The 18,557-nt window shown below is 26.7% G+C and overlaps 1 long non-coding RNA gene across 2 annotated transcripts; it reads right to left on the reverse strand.

Annotated features, from left to right (window-relative positions):
• Window positions 1–562: 562 nt before the first annotated feature.
• Window positions 563–16,928, reverse strand: LOC133821705 (uncharacterized). Of its 2 annotated transcripts, XR_009887745.1 has the most exons (4): window positions 16,853–16,928; window positions 11,482–11,577; window positions 11,320–11,385; window positions 563–774 (listed from the first exon to the last, which is right to left on the reverse strand). It is a non-coding gene; the product is annotated as an uncharacterized LOC133821705 (long non-coding RNA). The 2 variants fall into 2 exon arrangements; XR_009887746.1 differs by lacking the exon at window positions 11,482–11,577 and having other exon boundaries at window positions 16,853–16,921.
• Window positions 16,929–18,557: the final 1,629 nt, after the last annotated feature.

The following is an 18,557-nucleotide window of genomic DNA, read 5'->3' on the forward strand; positions in this document are numbered from 1 at the left end:
CTTTTTGTTCATTATATATATATATATATATATATATATAGAGAGAGAGAGAGAGAGACTGCATTTGGAAAAAAACAAAAAAAAAAACAGAACAAAGTAGAGAAACTCTATAAAATGCAAAATCCAAACTATATATGTTATTATCACTTTATAGAAAGTGTGAAAGTGGGGTCAAAAATAATAATACATACGTATATATATATTCCCCAAAATTTTATCTTATATCTTATTTATGTTTTATAACTTACTCTTATGTTTTTTTTCTCTGTTTTCTACTCTATTTTGTTGCTGAAAAGTGGTGTCTTTGCTAGCATAAAAATCAAATTCTTTTTCGTATATTTCATTGCTGAAACAATTATTTTGTATTTTATCATACTTTAATATTATTCTAAGAAACACCAGCACTAATACTAAATGCTTTTAAGTACTATTGGTAGACTCCTCTCTATTTCAGTTTTACAGAACTGTTGTAACGCCCAATTTTCTAAGATATTACTTATAAAAATCCGCCTTAAATCTATAAATATTTATGACAGAAAAAATTTATTTATTGAAATAAAACTAGGCATGAAATCTCTTTATTTAAAATAAAAATATCCGACACACCAAAATAAAACCATAACAACAGTAGTAATTTGTTCCAAGTTCAAAACCAAAACATAAATATTTAAATCCAAAATAAAACATTTAAAAACTTAAAATAGCGTTCGTCGCTAACATGTAAGATTCATGCCTCAATCTCATATACCAATCACTAGTTTGCCTTGCCTTTACCTGCACAGAAAGTACCCGTAAGCTAACACCTAGTAAAAAGAGCTATGTTGAACATAACCCCCCTAACAAGATAACATAAACATAAACTGATAACTTAACAATTAACCATATGCAATATAAACACAATACCACAGTAAAAATCCCATACGTGTTGTACTCATACACATTAATCATGGTCTCATATTGCACATAGTACTCACACGATATTATTACTATTATTATGCTCATAATAATAACAATAATAATATTCACAACATAAATAAATAATTAAATTAGCCCACGTAATTAATTATTTATTAGACATTATGCACATGCCAGGATTTTAGTTCAATAACAATAAAAATTTAACATAAGAAATCACAATTTCTTAATGTTATAGGAATCCCATTCATTATCAAACTTACAGATTTTAATTTGTAAAATTATGAAACTACCATTCCGACAAACAAACATGATAGTACGTAAATCTCTTCCAATGAATCTAAAAGAAAAGGCCCCATAGTAAATGCAGAGAAAACTCGATAAGTATTTTAGGTAGGTTCTTATATTTTTCTAATTACTTTTATTATAACATAATTTCTTATACATTTCATCTATCCACTCATTATAGTGAGCACAAGGAAGTTTGGAAAATGTATTTGGTCGACATTCAGTTCGTTTGTTCTTGAAATTCTATGTCCTTTCCTTGTATATATATTTTAGACATGATGATTTGGTTAATGTTTAAATTTGCAGTTTTATTTTATAATTTAATAGTAATAAGCATGTGATATCTATCATTTTAGTCCTAATAATGATTTAAATATTTTTCATAAATAAAATATAAAAAATATCTAAACAAATTAAAATTTATTTATGGTGATGCTAATATTTACCTACACAATAATTAGAATCATCACGTATTTAATTAAAATTCACCCACACTAAAAACGGATTTATCCACATTTATTGTATTGATATCCACACATAAAAATTGACATTATCTACCGGTATCGAAGTTTTACCCACACATATACATTTACATATGTCATGGAATGATTGTGACACATCATGCCATGCCATGTCAGCTGCCATATGTATGCCATGTTGGAACCACATACATATGTCACGCCACATTGACAACAATTTGTCATGTGTCACGCCACTTCACATACCAAGTCAACATCCACACATCAATTGTGTAAAATTAAGACATGTTCCCACATATACAAGTTACATTTTCCCTCATATAAATGTGTGGATAATTCTATAATGATTTCCTACACATTTATTATGTGTGGATAAATATGTATTTCTACTTCTACTTTTCCACACATACCTACACTTTATTTATGTGTGGGTAAATGTCATTTCCTACACATCAAGGACCAATGCCCACACATATCATGTGTGGGTAATCCCCAAAATTTCTTGAAGTGTATGCTATGATAAGTACTAAACCGGATATAGCCTATGGTATTGGGCTAGCAAGTAGGTTCAAGAGCAAACCATGTCCAGAACATTGGAAGGCTACAAATTGGTTGTTGAGGTATTTAAAAACCTTATCATGATTGAAGCTAAAGTATTGCAGACATGAGACAGCAAGTACTAGGATTGTAGGGTATTATGATTTAGATTTTGGAGGTGATTTGGACAAGGAAGGTCCATTTCAGGTTATGTTTTTACAATGGGAGGAAATACCATCAATTGGAAGTAAAGTCTGCAACATGTGGTGGTTTTGTCAAACACAGAAACAGAATACATTGCCTAAACTGAAGTTGTGTAAGGAAGGAATTTGGCTCAAAGGACTGGTTAGTGAACTTAGATTTGAGCAAGGTAAAACTGTTTGTATTTTGTGGCTCCCAAAGTGCTATGCATTTGTCTAAGAATAACAAGTTTTATGAGATGACGAAGCATGTGGATTTTAGACTTCATTTTATAAAGGATGTCATCTCTAAGAAGTTAATTGAAGTAGAGGTGATTGACACTGAAACAAATCCAGTAGACATATTTACTAAAGTTACTCCAGTAGCTGTAATCTCTTTTATTTTTCATAGTAAATTTTGTCTAGGGCTTTGTCCTGCCTTAGATTTAAGTAGCAAAAGTTTCTTTTGACTACTGAACTAAATAATCTTGGTGTTGTGTGTTAATGCTTTTGTTCTGATTTATTGTGTTCATTTTCATCTATTTTCTCTAGGTTTAATCCTAACAAGTGGCTCAATAAATTAATTTAGGAAAGCTTAGAATTGTCATGTATCTATTTTGGAATTAAATAAAATATTAAGAATTATTATTTTATTTACTTAAATTAAGTATGTTTTAGTTAGTCTTTATTTAATAGAATAAAGAATAGAAAACCTTAACTAAATATTTAATTAGTTTAAATAATTATTTTAGTGATAAGATAATCTAAATATTTTAGGATTAAGATGTTCTTATTGCTATTATTAAGGGTTTAGAATATTATTACGAGTATACTTAGGGGCTGTAGATTTTATAAATAATCGGTTTGGTGATAAAGAAATATTAAATGTGATCTCAGTGCAACATGGCCAAAGACCTCCTGGCAATGGGATCCCAATTTTCGACATTTTTTAAAATAATAGCTAACTTCAAATTTCAAAATTTTAATTTTAACAATTTCTTTAAACATATTTACACATTGTAATATTTTAAGATCTCTTAAGAAAAGCATATAAAACTAATGAAATGCTATAATTAAAACAATTAATGTATGATAGGTAATTAGACTCAATGTTACTTATACTTAATATTGATTTTATTTAAAATAAATTTAACTTACTTTTATAAATATTTTATATTTTAAAATATAAGAAAAACAAATTTAACTAGTATATAGTTTTTATCTTCTTTTAAATTTGTAATTATCATTTCGGATGCAAATATAATATTATTTAAATTATTTTATTTTTGTACTTATTTTAAAAAACAATTCCCCCAAATTTGTTTGAGAAGACACTAAATTATTAAGTCACATAATGGGTTTTAAAACATATGGTAACATACAACTATTCAATGGGATTTAAGAAAGGTTTTATCTAACCTTTTTTTTTGTCAATAGCCTTCTCCTTGCGCTTACCATCTTCCTTGTGGACCGAAGCTTCTGCTGTGGACATATTATATATATATATATATATTTATAAATACCATATTAAATAATAAAAAAAACTCAAGTAACACAATAAAATACCAGCTCGATAGTCAGAAATTATCAAATTAAAGTTTTACACTGTTTTTTCAGTACATATCATTCGTTAAGAGAAAAATAAAATATCTAACCTAATAAGAAAAGATTGTAACTCCGAAGGTAAAATATTTTAATATTAATTGAAAGGAAAAAACATCAGTCTATTGACTTAGTTATTTAGTTCGAAAGGGCTACCACACAATTAGAGTCCATTAGTGGAGAATTTTAAATAACTGTATTATTAAAATTATTATACTATAATTATACAAATAAAAAAATATATAAAAGATTCTTGAAAGAGGAGTACTATAGAGCAATAAAATCCTTCATAATAATATGGTCAACTCTATTTTTCGTGAATCCTTAATCTATGCTCATCTCTTTTTTTCTGAAGAAAATAGCTTGTTATGTCTGAGATCCTTCTTGTTATGTCTGAGATCCTTCACATTGCTATTACTTGTCATTTCATTATATCCAAAAAAATGGAAATAACATATATAAAATTAATTATGAGGGTATATGTGTCTATAAAATATGATTTTATGACTTAGTAAATCTCCAAGTAGTATTAGTAGTATTCAAGATCTTCTTTCTTATAAAGCCTCAAACACCATTGCCACTATAAATCCCTACATAGCCGAAACACACTAGTCGCCTAACCAATTATATAGCCAAAAATATCATAAGTTTGTCAAGATCAAGCTTTATTTTGTTGAGGATAGAAGTTTTTGTGGAGGCTTATCGGGATTTTGGAGGTCTTGATATTTTGTTCTAGGGTGAAGAGGTATGACTTTGATAAGGTTTAGATTTTTAAAAGTTTCGTTATTATTTTAGACTTTAATTTTTATCTTTAATGTTATGTACAAAGTTTGGGTGAAATCCACTAGCAAGCAATCTCTTTTTTTTCTTCTCTTTTTCCACACTCAAGGTAAGGAAAATTAGATAGATGTAGATTATAATATTAAGTGATTGTATGACCCCTAACCTTTTAGGTATAAGAAGATAAATGTGGCAGAACCTAAGTGATGTTCAGAATTGTATGACAGACCTAAGTGATGTCCGGTAGGCTCGGATGCCAAAAACTGTACGACAGACCTAAACGAAGTTCGGGGCTTGAACGCCAACCCTTTTTATAAGCACTTATTTTTCTCTTGCCTGATTTTTTATTAGCTAGTATGATTATGATCTATATGAATATGACCAATAATGTATGATTATTATGACTTAATATGAATTAGTTATCTTTGATAGAATAGTGTTATTATTTTGTATGAACTTATGATTATATGCATTGTTATGCTATGTATGATTGTTTGATTGTTTTGTATGCATTTTCTTTATTGGGCTTAGAGGCTAACTCCTTAAAGTGTACTTGTGCAAATCAATGTAATTAAGGATAGAATGGCTGGTGACGAGAGTGAGACTTGAATAGTTGTTGGTGTATTCGCGAGGACCATGTTATTGCTGGAAAAGATCTAGGGCCTATGATTTCGTTTATGAAGCATTTTTATTTCTTTTATTGAATGTTGTTGTATTTAATTTTGTTCAAGAGAGAAATTTTTTTATTGTAAAAAAAATTGTTGGGATTCCTCTGCTTTATGTTATTTTTAAATTAAAAGAAACATTTATGTTTATGATCCAACGCCGTTTCTCGGTATTATAATTATGAGAAAGTAGGACGTTACAAGCGTATTGTTGCCTATACTTAACTTTGATTTTATTTAAAATAAACTTGTTGTACAATTTTATATTTTAAAATATAAAAAAAATTATATTATATATAATTTTTTGAATGAGCTAGTATATATTTTAATTTGATGCTTTTTTCTTTTCTTTTCTTCTTTTAAATTTATAATTGTTATTTTAATGTAATAAATTTTTTATTGAAGTATTTTATTTTTGTACTAATTTTAAAAAAACCACCGATCGATTAACCTAAAGCTCTCAAAAATCTGTTTGAGACGACCAACCTGTAAGGTTAAATAAAGTCTCATCGAATTTATAAGTTAATGAATATATGGTAACATATAACTATCCAATGGGACTGAATTATTATAAGAGAGAATTTATCTAACCTTCATGTTTTTTGCCCTTTGCCTTATTCTCCTTGCTCTTACCATCATCCTTGTCGGGCGAAGCTTCTGTACATTTTTCATAATTTCATAAATATTATATATAAATAGAGAGTTTATATAGTGCACTCTCTAAAAAGGGTCTTGTACAGTATTTTCATGGAAATTTTACAAATCTAACATATATAATACATTTGGGATACTCAATGAGATATATTTTTAAAGGACAATGAAAAATATAGCTACATTAAAAAAAAATTAACTTTTAAAAGCACACGAAAAGAGCCCTAAAAACACTATTTAAAGGCACATAATATGATCTTTTAGGACACGCATTGTCCTAAATTATTCTTTTAGCGAGCCCTGAAAAATCTCATTTTTAAGACTCTCAAATAGATGGTGTTGTAACTGTTGTGCCCAACACGCCCCAGAAAACATCATTTTTAAAGCTTTAAAATAAATGATGCTCTCAAAATTTATATATGGTGCTTGCTTTACAAGAGCTATCATGAGCTTATTTGTAGAGAAAGTACCATATATAAACTTTGAGTCAAATTGATTGAATGTGATTGATGAGCTCTGAGCTCAAAGTGATTGAATATATTAGTGAGCCATGAGCTCAAAGTGATTGAACAGATTGATGAGCTCTGAGTTCAAAGTGATTGAAGAGATTAATGAGCTCTGAACTCAAAGTGATTGAATAGATTGATGAGCTATGAGCTTAAAGTGATTGAATCAAAGTGAGTGAAGAGATTGATGAGCTCGGAGCTCAAAATGAATGAATATATTGAAGAGCTTTGAGCTCAAAGTGAATAAATAGATTGATCATGAGCTCTGAGCTCAAATTAGATGGACCACGCGAAGAGCTTAAGGTCAAAGCTGAGCGAAATGATCGATGAGCATTTGAGCTCATAATATGAAGAAGAGAAAAAGGCGGGAAAAGAGTAAGTGAAGCCGACCACATGGACCTCTAACTTTCTTCTTTGTTATTTTTTCTATAAATAGTAGAAGAGGGACCAAATTTTGGGACCTTTGACTTTGTTTTAGTTAAAGTTTGAATAGATTGAGGATAGAGTGAGAGAGCATTGTGCTGACTTAAGTATCGAGATATCTTTTGCAGGTACACTCCTTTGTTCTCTCCACTCACTCCAAGAATAACACATTCATGTCGTTGGCATAGCTAACGGAATGTGTACGATTCATGCGATCTACATCAACAAAGTAAAATGCATTGATTTTATAGTTAAACGAAATCAGAGAAAAAATTTGGGAAGAAGATTTTGACCCAAACAATTGAAGAAACATCATGGATTTTCAAGTGAAGATCCTTGGCTGAGGAGACTTTGATACGTCACACGCACTGTAGTTTCATGGCCAATCTCCAACGGAAGTGTCCAGAGCCAGCATCGAATTCTTGCGGCCTCTAACGTTTTTTTTCCAGCCACAAGTCTCTGATCTGAGCTCTGATTGACTAGATTCTTTTATGGCTGCAATCCTAATTTTAGGATGAACTAATGAACACCAAGATCTTGAAATTTGGCCATTGTTTGGGTATTCGATCAGAGGCCGCCAAAAAATGAAGGTGACGCGATCTTTCTGCGAACATCACCTGAGAAGAACGTGAGTAATGACATGAATTGTCACACTCCATATCAGGTTCTAACATTTGATTTCATAGTGCATTTGATATATATGTATATATTTGCAAATATGTACCTATATACACACTTATATACACACCATCAATATTTGGCGACAAATTCATACCTTGACTTGAGTCAAAGGTATCCAATACCACATGAGGTGACATCCCATGATTGGTTAGCGATACCACATAATAGTTATTAAATTCAAATAAGTGGGACCCGATATTGAATTGCACCAATAACGATATGCCACATACCAGTGTTGGGCACCAGTGGTGCCCTTTAGCAATTCTCATATATATCACAAGTCTGGAACATTTTGAAATGCACATATATATAACACTTGTATATTTCAAGACCTTGGTGTTCATTAGTTCATTTTAAGATGTTAATAGAGAAGAATTGGGGAAAACAGCTAGGGCATACGTACTATTGATAAGGTGCTTATTATTTGGAAAAAGATAGTGACTTGGCAGACCCTAGATTTTATACCCAGATTTGGCATACCCTATAATTAGGTTCTCTCAATCAGATTTATTCGTTCATGTAGTATCAGTAATCCACATCAAGATTTTAAATCAGTTGGGCTATTAGTTAGTTAGAGGTCAACTAACTTCTTTTGTTTTTCGGTTCTTTATTAATCTCTTGTAACTGGTTCTGTTGCTCTCATTATAAATATGAGTAACAGCGAGCTTTAGTCGTGTGTGAGAAAAATCTGATTGTTTTAGAGAGAGAGATAGAAAGTACTTGCAAGTGAGCAAGAAGCGGAGTTGTATGTAAAGACTTTGTTCTTAATTAGAACAGAGGTGTAGAAGACAACTTTTGGAAGAGGAACAGAGGTGTACACAAGAACATTGGAGCCTATAAATTTTTTGAGTAACTAAGGGAACTCCCAGATTGGGAAGAGCTGAATTAGGTCACCATATTGGTGACTGAACCATGATAATTCAGTGTCTCTTCTTCTCTTTTCTTGATTAAAGTTTCTATTATTTGAATGTGTATATTTTTCTGGTTTTGCATATCCATTACTGATTGGTATGTGTTTGAGTTTTTGTTTCTGTCAAGTTTGTGTTCTTATTTCTGAGTTACAACAGTTCATTATGATGATTCCCAAATAAATTTAGTAATATATGTGAGACTATCATAGCCATATGCATATGATGTAAATGAACGTGTATATGCATATGATGTAAATGAACGTGTATATACTTATGATATGTATGTGATACATGATCCATCATTAGGCTATATGTGAGCATACAAAATCTTTTGTAGATAATCCAACTATGTATATTGGATGATGTTGGATTATACAAAATCCAAGTTCAGAATGTGCTTTTATTTGGAAGGGTATTGACTACAGTTATGTTTTGCACATAAGTTGATTTCATAACTCATATGCTTTACATACATTTGTGTGTGGGTGCGTGCAAACATATATAGAGATGTGGTGGCATGTGATGGTTTGAATCCTTGGATTAGAGTGATGATTTTAAGAGTAAAAGAAAATTGTGGCATAGATAATCTTGGTGGATATAACTTGCAAGAGGAGTGACTAATGACCCAAGATCTAATACCGATATGCATATAGGTATATATATATATGAAAGTATTAGTAACCATTAAGAGTGTTTTTATATATATGTTTTTGTGTGTATATGTATTAGTTTTTTATTAGATTTTTCTACGTATGTATTAATTTAAGTATATGTATTTGATATTGGGGATTTTAGAAATATTAGTTTATGCGGATTAATATGTGAACTTGAAATATAAGTGTTTGAATTTGGTTAATAATATGTGAACTTGAAATATTAGTGTTTCAATTTGGTCAATGGTATGTGTTTATGGTGTATAGTGAAAAATTTAGTGTTATTAATGTGTATATTATGAAATATTCGGGGAGCTTCTGAGTGTTATTTGCAGGGTTTAAGATTTTGGAATAGGTTAAAATACAGACGTTATGCTTCCTAAATTTCGGTAGAGTTAGGAGAAATCAGTATAACATTAATTGATAAAAAAAATTCAATTTTAGTCTATCATTATTAAATTAAAAAAAATGATGTGTTATCTTTAAACAAATACATTATCCAAAAATTATCAATAAAATAAAGTATTAAACATAATAATAAATAATTTCAGGGTCGTGATTAGGGGTCGGGGTTAGGGGGTCGGTGGTCGGGGTCAGAATAGGGTTGGAGTCATGGGTCGGGGTCGATGGTTAGGGGTCGGGGTCAGGGGTTGTGGTTAAGGGTCTGGGGTCGGGGGTTGGGGGACGGGGTCAGAATAGGGTTGGGGTCGGTGGTCGGGGGTCGGGGTTGGGGGTCGTGGGTCAGGGGTCGAGTTTAGTTTTATTACCATATATAAGATAGAATGGTTATTATCACATAGTGATAATTGTTATTATTTCTAATAACAAAAAGTCATAGACATACATCTAGTGGATGTCTTGGGGATAAAATATGAGTCAATGTATTTATCTATAGTATTCCTCATTGGATGGTACGCTAAAAAAAGAATAAGGAAAACATAGCACAACAGAAGTATGCAACAAGGCAGGGTTCAAAATCGTTGGTGGCTCGCTGTCACAAAAAAATAAGTAAAATTTTTAACACAATTAATTTTAATTAAATTATAAGTTATGTAACCTTATGTTTATATTTTTTTTAGTAGAACTCAGACCTTATTAAGGATTGGAAGGATTATAACTAGAAGAAAGAGGCAAAATAGTTTGTCAACGACGCTGCTCAATCAGATTATGTAAGTTTACCTAATTATATTTGTGTTATTCTTAAAATTTTGTTTTTGAATTCCTACTAATACTTTTATTAAAACAGGAAAAATTGAATGTCGATTTTATATTACAAAGTCAGCAAACATCTGCTTCTGCCTCGAATGTGGATGGTTTGACCTCAGTTGACCAAGTGTAGGTCCTAGAAAAAGTACTGGGACGGAGGTGCAATCGCGAGAGAGGATTGGGCCGCAAATTGAGGAGGATAGTGCCAGCCCTCTCAAAACACCCACTCTCAAGCGGCTCCTCAAAAATCAACTAGTGAATACGGTGATTTGGTGGAGACGATAAAAAAATTGACTACAAGTCAATTTCATGACTCCATTTCTTCCAAGTGGACCTAATGTGTAGTTTCAGCCTCCACATCATTCTTCGTCTCAACTCTTGGTCTTCCTAGACACGTCTGGAGCTTGATCTTCTCATCAACCCCCAATCCATCCATACCTGTACGAAGCACCGCCACTGCCCTCATCACAACCCATGTGATCTCCTTTACATGTTTGGAGCAGTACCATCACAACATCCACCAACTTATCCTTACATGTTTGCAGCGATTTTTCCATTATTAGCGGCGACGGAGCGACGCCGCTGAAAGTTAGTATTAGTAGTAAGGCAACATGTCACCGCTAATAATGACTTTTAGGTACAACTTATTAGCAGCGATCCAATTACAGCAACATGTCGCCCCTAATTTGTATTAGTGACGAAATGAGATGTTTTCAACCGCGACAGACGTGGCTGCTGATAAGCCTTTTTCTTTCTTGTAGTATTAAATACAGTCACATCGGTTTTATATAAGCTAATAAATATTATATGGTAACATACAACTATTCAACTATTTTATCTAACCTTCATCATTTTTGCAGGTCTTCTTTTTCTCCTTGCTCTTATCATCCACCTTGACAACCGAAGTTCCTGTACATTCGATCATATTATATAACTATAAACAAATGATGAATAAGAATAGTGATATAGAATATGATGAGTTAAAAAGTAGTATGATTATCAAACCAGATTTGTCATCAGAACTCGTATTATTCCCTCCCGTGATGATTAGACTTGGTTTGTTCACTTCTGCCACTGGTGGCACTGGTGATTCCTTCTTCACTATAATATAAAAGAAGTTACATAAATAAAACAAAAAACTCAAGTAACATAATAAAATAGTTTTCCATAGTAAAAATTCATTAAAGTAAAGCACTTTACACTGTTTTTTCAATACAAATCATTCGTTTAGTAAGAAAAAAAAATCTTAATATGTAGACCTAAGAAGAGAATAAAGTTTATAATAATGCAATATTGTAGCTCCGAAGTTGAATTGTTTTAAAATTGATTGAAAGGAAAAGTCGTCAATCTATAAATATATAAATAAATAATATATATTTATGGCATAAGTTCATAATAAATATCTCTTGGCCAACCACATCCTACCTAATGAATTATTTTTCTACATAATTATGTAGGGCTCAATTAATTATGTAGAGGGCCTACATAATTAATTAATTGAGTCGTACTAATGTAATAAACTTTGGGCAAGTAAATACAAGCATAGATCTAACCAAATAGTTTGCCAAATGTATTATTATCATGAATCATACTATTATATATAAAGTATTTTTTTTTTACTAAATGTATAAATTTCTTCTTGCTACTATATAGCCATAATATTTTGTATAATAGTGATAATCAGGGTGGAATAGTTTTTATTTTTCAATTCCATGATATAAATGTAAATATATAAATGAATGAAATTTCTGTCAAAAAGACCTTGCTATTCAAAAATACATTTTATTTGTTGTTTGTGGGCCAACAAAAAAAAAAAGTAATGAAAATAATAAATAAATTTTCTAAAACAAAAGCAATAATTAATGAGAAAGAGTTTCTATAGAGTGATATATATTTCCCAAATTTAAAATTTATACAAAATTCTTTCTATAGAGTGATATATATATATATATGTATAATGTATTGTACTTCCCACAAGTCAATTTATTAAATAATTCTCAAAAGCACTAAAACTTTAGTGTGGTGGGCTCTAAAAAAATATACTAAATAAACTTGTACATGCATTAATATCAATGTTTTACTTAGAATGTTTTGTGGGACTGAGGCTTTTGTTTATATAATAATTTTTACTTCTTAGGTAGTTTCTGGTTTTTTTTTAATATATAATTTTTCTAGTTTATAACAGTACTTTATTTTGTCAGCATGATTATAATATATAATTGCGTCAACTACATGATTAAAAAATCAAGTGATCTAGTTGCTGCCTATTAATTATTACAACGTTATATAAAACTTTTTTTTTACGTTAATTAAATATCAATGAGACACTATTCTTTTTACTTTTAGCTCACAATTAAATATCAAGTTAATAATTATATGCATATATTTCTCATATCTCTTCTATATAATAAGTGTGTAGATAACGGTAATTCTTGGTTTAACGATTTTTTATTTTTTTTTAATGTCAACTTTAACGGAATATTCTTATTTTTAACAGAATATTCTTATATCTAACTGTAGTTTGTAAACACTAAAACTTAAATAAATAATTAAAAAAAATTAAATAAAATATTTTTGAGATATTTTACAATGATAATTATTTAAAAATAATAAATAATTAAAAAAATTAAATTAAAATAGGATATTTTTAAGATATTTTACAATGATAATTATTTTAAAATAATAAATAATTAAATAAATTAAAATATGATATTTTTGAGATATTTTACAATGATAATTATTTTAAAATAATAAAATCATACTTTTTATAACTTAAATAAACTTTAATAAAACTTAAACCCACTTATTAGAATAATATCATATTAAACATATAATATAATCTGTTGTGAATTAGCAATAAATTATTATTTTTTTAAATAAAATAAAATAATTAATTAAAATAATTTAAATAAAATATTTTTGAAATATTTTACAATGATAATTATTTAAAAATAATAAATAATTAAACAAATTAAATTAAAATAGGATATTTTTCAGATATTTTACAATGATAATTATTTTTTAATAATAAATAATTAAATAAATTAAAATATGATATTTTTGAGATATTTTACAATGATAATTATTTTTAAATAATAAAATCACACTTTTTATAACTTAAATAAATTTTAATAAAACTTAAACTCACCTATTAGAATAATATCATATTAAACATATAATATAATCTGTTGTGAATTAGCAACAAATTACTTTTATTTTTAAAACTAGCAAGAAACTTAAATTTAAAATTCACGTATAATATTTACTATTACATTAAATATATAATATATTATCTCTTATTGTCACTCCAAATTCAAAAACTAGAACCAATATAAACTTAAACAAAAATAAATAAATTATTTAATTAAAATATGATATATATTTCAAAATTTATATGACATTAATATAAATTTAATAAAAATAATTAATAAATTCTATAAATAAAACTAACCAAACGTGCATATTGCACGTTGTTTGTATCTAGTATATATAATAAATGTGTAGATAGCAGATGAATTCTTGGTTTTAACGGTTTTTTTTCGTTAACTTTAACGGAATATTTTAAAAATAGTTAATGTATGTATACTGTATACTATGAATTTTTCTATTCTTATTTTATTCTATTATTAATTTTTTTTTAAATATTGTTGTAATTTGTATATATGTCATGCAGTCATGTAAATATATATGTATATCTATGTTAATATTGTGTTTAGATGTCATATATGTAAATATTATTGATATAAATATTTATATATACTATAGAACTCTAATTCATTTTATTATATATTGAAAAAAAAGTACATTGGTTTTTATTAAAATTATAGATAATGTTTTGCTCTAATTTTTTAATACATTTATGTCATACACTATATTAAATATATTTTATTTATTTTTATGATATTGTTTATTATTATTTAAAATTTATATGATAATTAAAAAATAAATACATGTTTGAATAAGCATGTTCTTAATTTTAAAACTAAGGAAACATGCATTGTTCGTTATATTATGTTTATTAAATATGAGTTTAATGAAAATTAATATTTTATGTTAGATTTAACATTTTTTATATTGTTTTTTAACATCGTTAGTTTTAAAGTTATCTAAATAAAGTAAATAAATTTAAAAAAAAATAAAAAAAAATGATAAAATCATCTAAAAGTGTGTATGTAATGGATTATAGGTTTAGCAATTTTTAAGTTTTTATTAAAAATAAAAATTATCTTATTTTTTTAATTTTTTAAAACTATAGAGAATGTTTTACTTTAATTTTTTTAGTCTGTTTAAGTCAATTTTATATAATATATGAGAATGTTTATTTATTTAAAATTTATATGAAAAAAACATAATAAAAATGAATTAATATATTTTCGAAATGCACTTTTTATTGGAAAATTTTGATTTATTGAACAAGTGAGACTCAATTATTTGAGTGAAAATAATATATCTATATATATATTTATATGTATGAGGAGGATTCTTTTATATATACACTTCTCCATTCTTTTTTCTGATCTCTCCATCCTTTTCTAAATGAATCCTTCATAAATTTTTAAAGTTTCTTTTCATACACTTTTTTTTAAACAAAGAAAAAACTAATATAAAACTGTCCTTTAATAATAATATTTTTATATCACAATATTTTTAACTCAAAATAAGAATAAATATAGACATAAATAATATAATTATATATGACATCAATTTAATAATTTAATTTTGTTTTCATGGATCTTAGCGCGGTTATAGGTTTAGTTTATTAACAAGATAATATTTTGTACAATAAAAAGAACATGTCCAATACAAAACATCCATATTAAAGAGCTTTCAAAGAACTGTAAAAAAAAAATTACTAAATCAATTAATACGCGTACAAAATTGAAGATATTTAAGCTAAACTAACAAGAGTCGATCAGCCTTTCTTTTTTAGATGTACAAAACAAAAAAAATCTTTTTTTAAAAGTAAATTTTATTTATATATATACATAATGATTTTTTTTAATCGCTATCTATAAGTATTAAAATATTTATGAATTTTTATTTTTCAAAAAATAACATTTACGTATAGGTTATGTTTTTTTTTTGGTTGAAGTAACATATATGTTATATTAAATATATTATAATACGTATGATCAAAATATATAATAGTAATAATTCATAGTATTTATTCTAATAATTTTTTGTAATTAGGTAATTTTATGAATTTTATTCTTAATTATATTATGTTTATTTAACATGAATATGAATCTATGTATATTAACAAATTTTTGAATGAGATTTTGACAAATAAAATGATAAAAAGAGTTTTTTTTTTTTTTTTATTTGTTACAAAAGTTAAAGGGTGATTTTAAATTTTTTTTTGTAAATTAATGTTTATGAAATACTGAAAAAGAAGAAATATGTAAATCGATTCATAATTAGCTATTGTAATAGAATTTTTTATGATAATTATATAAGGGTTTTTTTTTAACATCCAAATAAGTAACTTAACTTAATCCAAAGTTCATTACATATAGTGATTTATCTATTATAGAAGGACCTGTATATATATTTATCTTTATAAATATATATATATATATATATTTATATATTTTAGGACAGTCTAAGAACTTGACTACCGGATCATGTTCATGCAGAAGATAAAAACACTTTTGCATATAAACTCCTAATTGATGTAATATCTAGCCATTTAGCTAAAACTTAAAGATAATAAAAGAAAAACGAGAAATGAGGTGCTGTTTGGTAATTATTAAAAAAATAGTTTTTTATTTAATTAATTAAAAATTTGATAATTAAATATAAAATAGTGTTTGGTAACTTTATTTTTATTTCTTATTTTTTTAAAATTTAAACAAAATTTATTAAATTTTGGAAATAGAAAATTTTCACTTTCAAATTTTTTTTAAATTGTTTTAAATTTTTAATTTTTTTTTTCTTCTCTTTTTTAAATCACTACCTCATTTTATATTGCTAAACAAAACATAAAAATAAAAGTTATCAAATGAATTTATTATTTTTTATTTTTTTTAAAAAAACAAAAATAGTTATCAAACATATTTTTATTTTTTAAAAATAAAAAACAAAAATAAAAATAATATTTCTATTTTTGTGTTTAAAAAATTCAAAAATAAAATTTTTACCAAACACAACCAAAATATTTTCAACGGCGACAGACATTGCCGTCGATAGGCCCTTTTCTTTCTTGTAGTGTTAAATATACAGTCCATCGGTTTTATATATAAGCTAATAAATATTATATGGTAACATACAACTATTCAACTATTTTATCTAACCTTTATCATATTATATAAATAAATGATGAATAAGAATAATGATATAGAATATGATGAGTTAAAAAGTAGTATGGTTATCAAACCAGATTTGTCATCAGAATTCTTATTCCCTTCCGTCATGATTACCCTTCCGTCGATCACCTTTGCCCCTGGTGCCTTCTTCACTAGAATATAAAAGAAGTTACATAAATAAAACAAAAAACGCAAGTAACATAATAAAATAGTTTTCCATAGTAAAAAATCATTAAAGCAAAGCACTTTACACTGTTTTTTCAATGCAAATCATTCGTTCAGTAATAAAAAAACCATCTTAATATGCAGACCTAAGAAGAGAATAAAGTTTATAATAACGTACGTTTGCTTAGTTTTAAAGTTAGGAATATGTTTATTCAAACATGTATTTATTTTTATTATTTTTTAATTATTATATAAATTTTAAATAAATAAACAATATCATAAAAATAGGTAAAATGTGTTTAATATAGTGTATGACATAAATGTATTAAAAAATTAGGGCAAAATATTATCTATAATTTTAATAAAAACCGATGCACTTTTTTTCTTCAATATATAATAGAATAAATTAGAGTTCTATAATATATATAAATATTTATATCAATAATTATGACATGTAAACACAATATTGACATAAATATATATTTACATGATTGCATGATATATATAAATTACAATAATACTTAAAAAGAAAGTAATAATAGAAAAAATCATAGTGTAGAGTAGTATATATGTATCAACTATTTTTTAAATATTTCGTTAAAATTAACGAAAAAACGGTTAAAACTAAGAATTCCTCTATTATCTACACATTTATTATATATATGAGAAATATATGCATATAATTATTAACTTGATATTTAATTGAGAGCTAAAAGTGAAAAGAATAGTGTCTCATTGATATTTAATTAACGTAAAAAAAGTAAAATGTTTTATATAACACATGTTGTAATAATTAATAGGCAGCAACTAGATCACTTGATTTTTTAATCATGTAGTTGACGCAATTATATATTATAATCATGCTGACAAAATAAAGTATTGTTATAAACAAGAAAAAATTATATATTAAAAAAAACAGAACTACCTAAGAAGTAAAAAATATTATATAGACAAAAGCCCTAGTCCCACAAAACATTCTAAATAAAACATTGATATTAATGCATGTACAAGTTTATTTAGTAATTTTTTTTAGAGCCCACCACATAAAAGTTTTAGTGCTTTTAAGAATTATTTAATAAATTGACTTTTGAAAAGTACAATACATTATACTTATATATTTATATATATGTTTCTTGTAAATTGACTATAATTTTTGTTTTTTTACGTGACTGAAGTTTTGGTCCAAACATTAGTAAGAATTTTGTACAAACTTTAAATTTGGGAAATATATATCACTCTATAGAAACTATTTCTCATTAATTATTGCTTTTGTTTTAGGAAATTTATTTATTATTTTCATTACTTTTTTTTTTTGTTGGCCTAACAACAAATAAAATGTATTGTTGAATAGCAAGGTCTTTTTGACAGAACTTTCATTCATTTATATAATTATATATATATATATATCATGGAATTGAAAAATAAAAACTATTCCACCCTTATATATTATCACTATTATACTTTATTAAGAAAAAACTTTATATATAATAGTATGATTCATGATAATTTTTATTTTTACTGCAAGTTTAGATTATTTTTTTGGCAAACTATTTGGTTAGATCTATGCTTGTATACTTGCCCAAAGTTTATTATATTAGTACGACTCAATTA

This window comes from Humulus lupulus, chromosome 3, assembly GCF_963169125.1.
Source record: "Humulus lupulus chromosome 3, drHumLupu1.1, whole genome shotgun sequence".
NCBI lineage: Eukaryota > Viridiplantae > Streptophyta > Magnoliopsida > Rosales > Cannabaceae > Humulus > Humulus lupulus.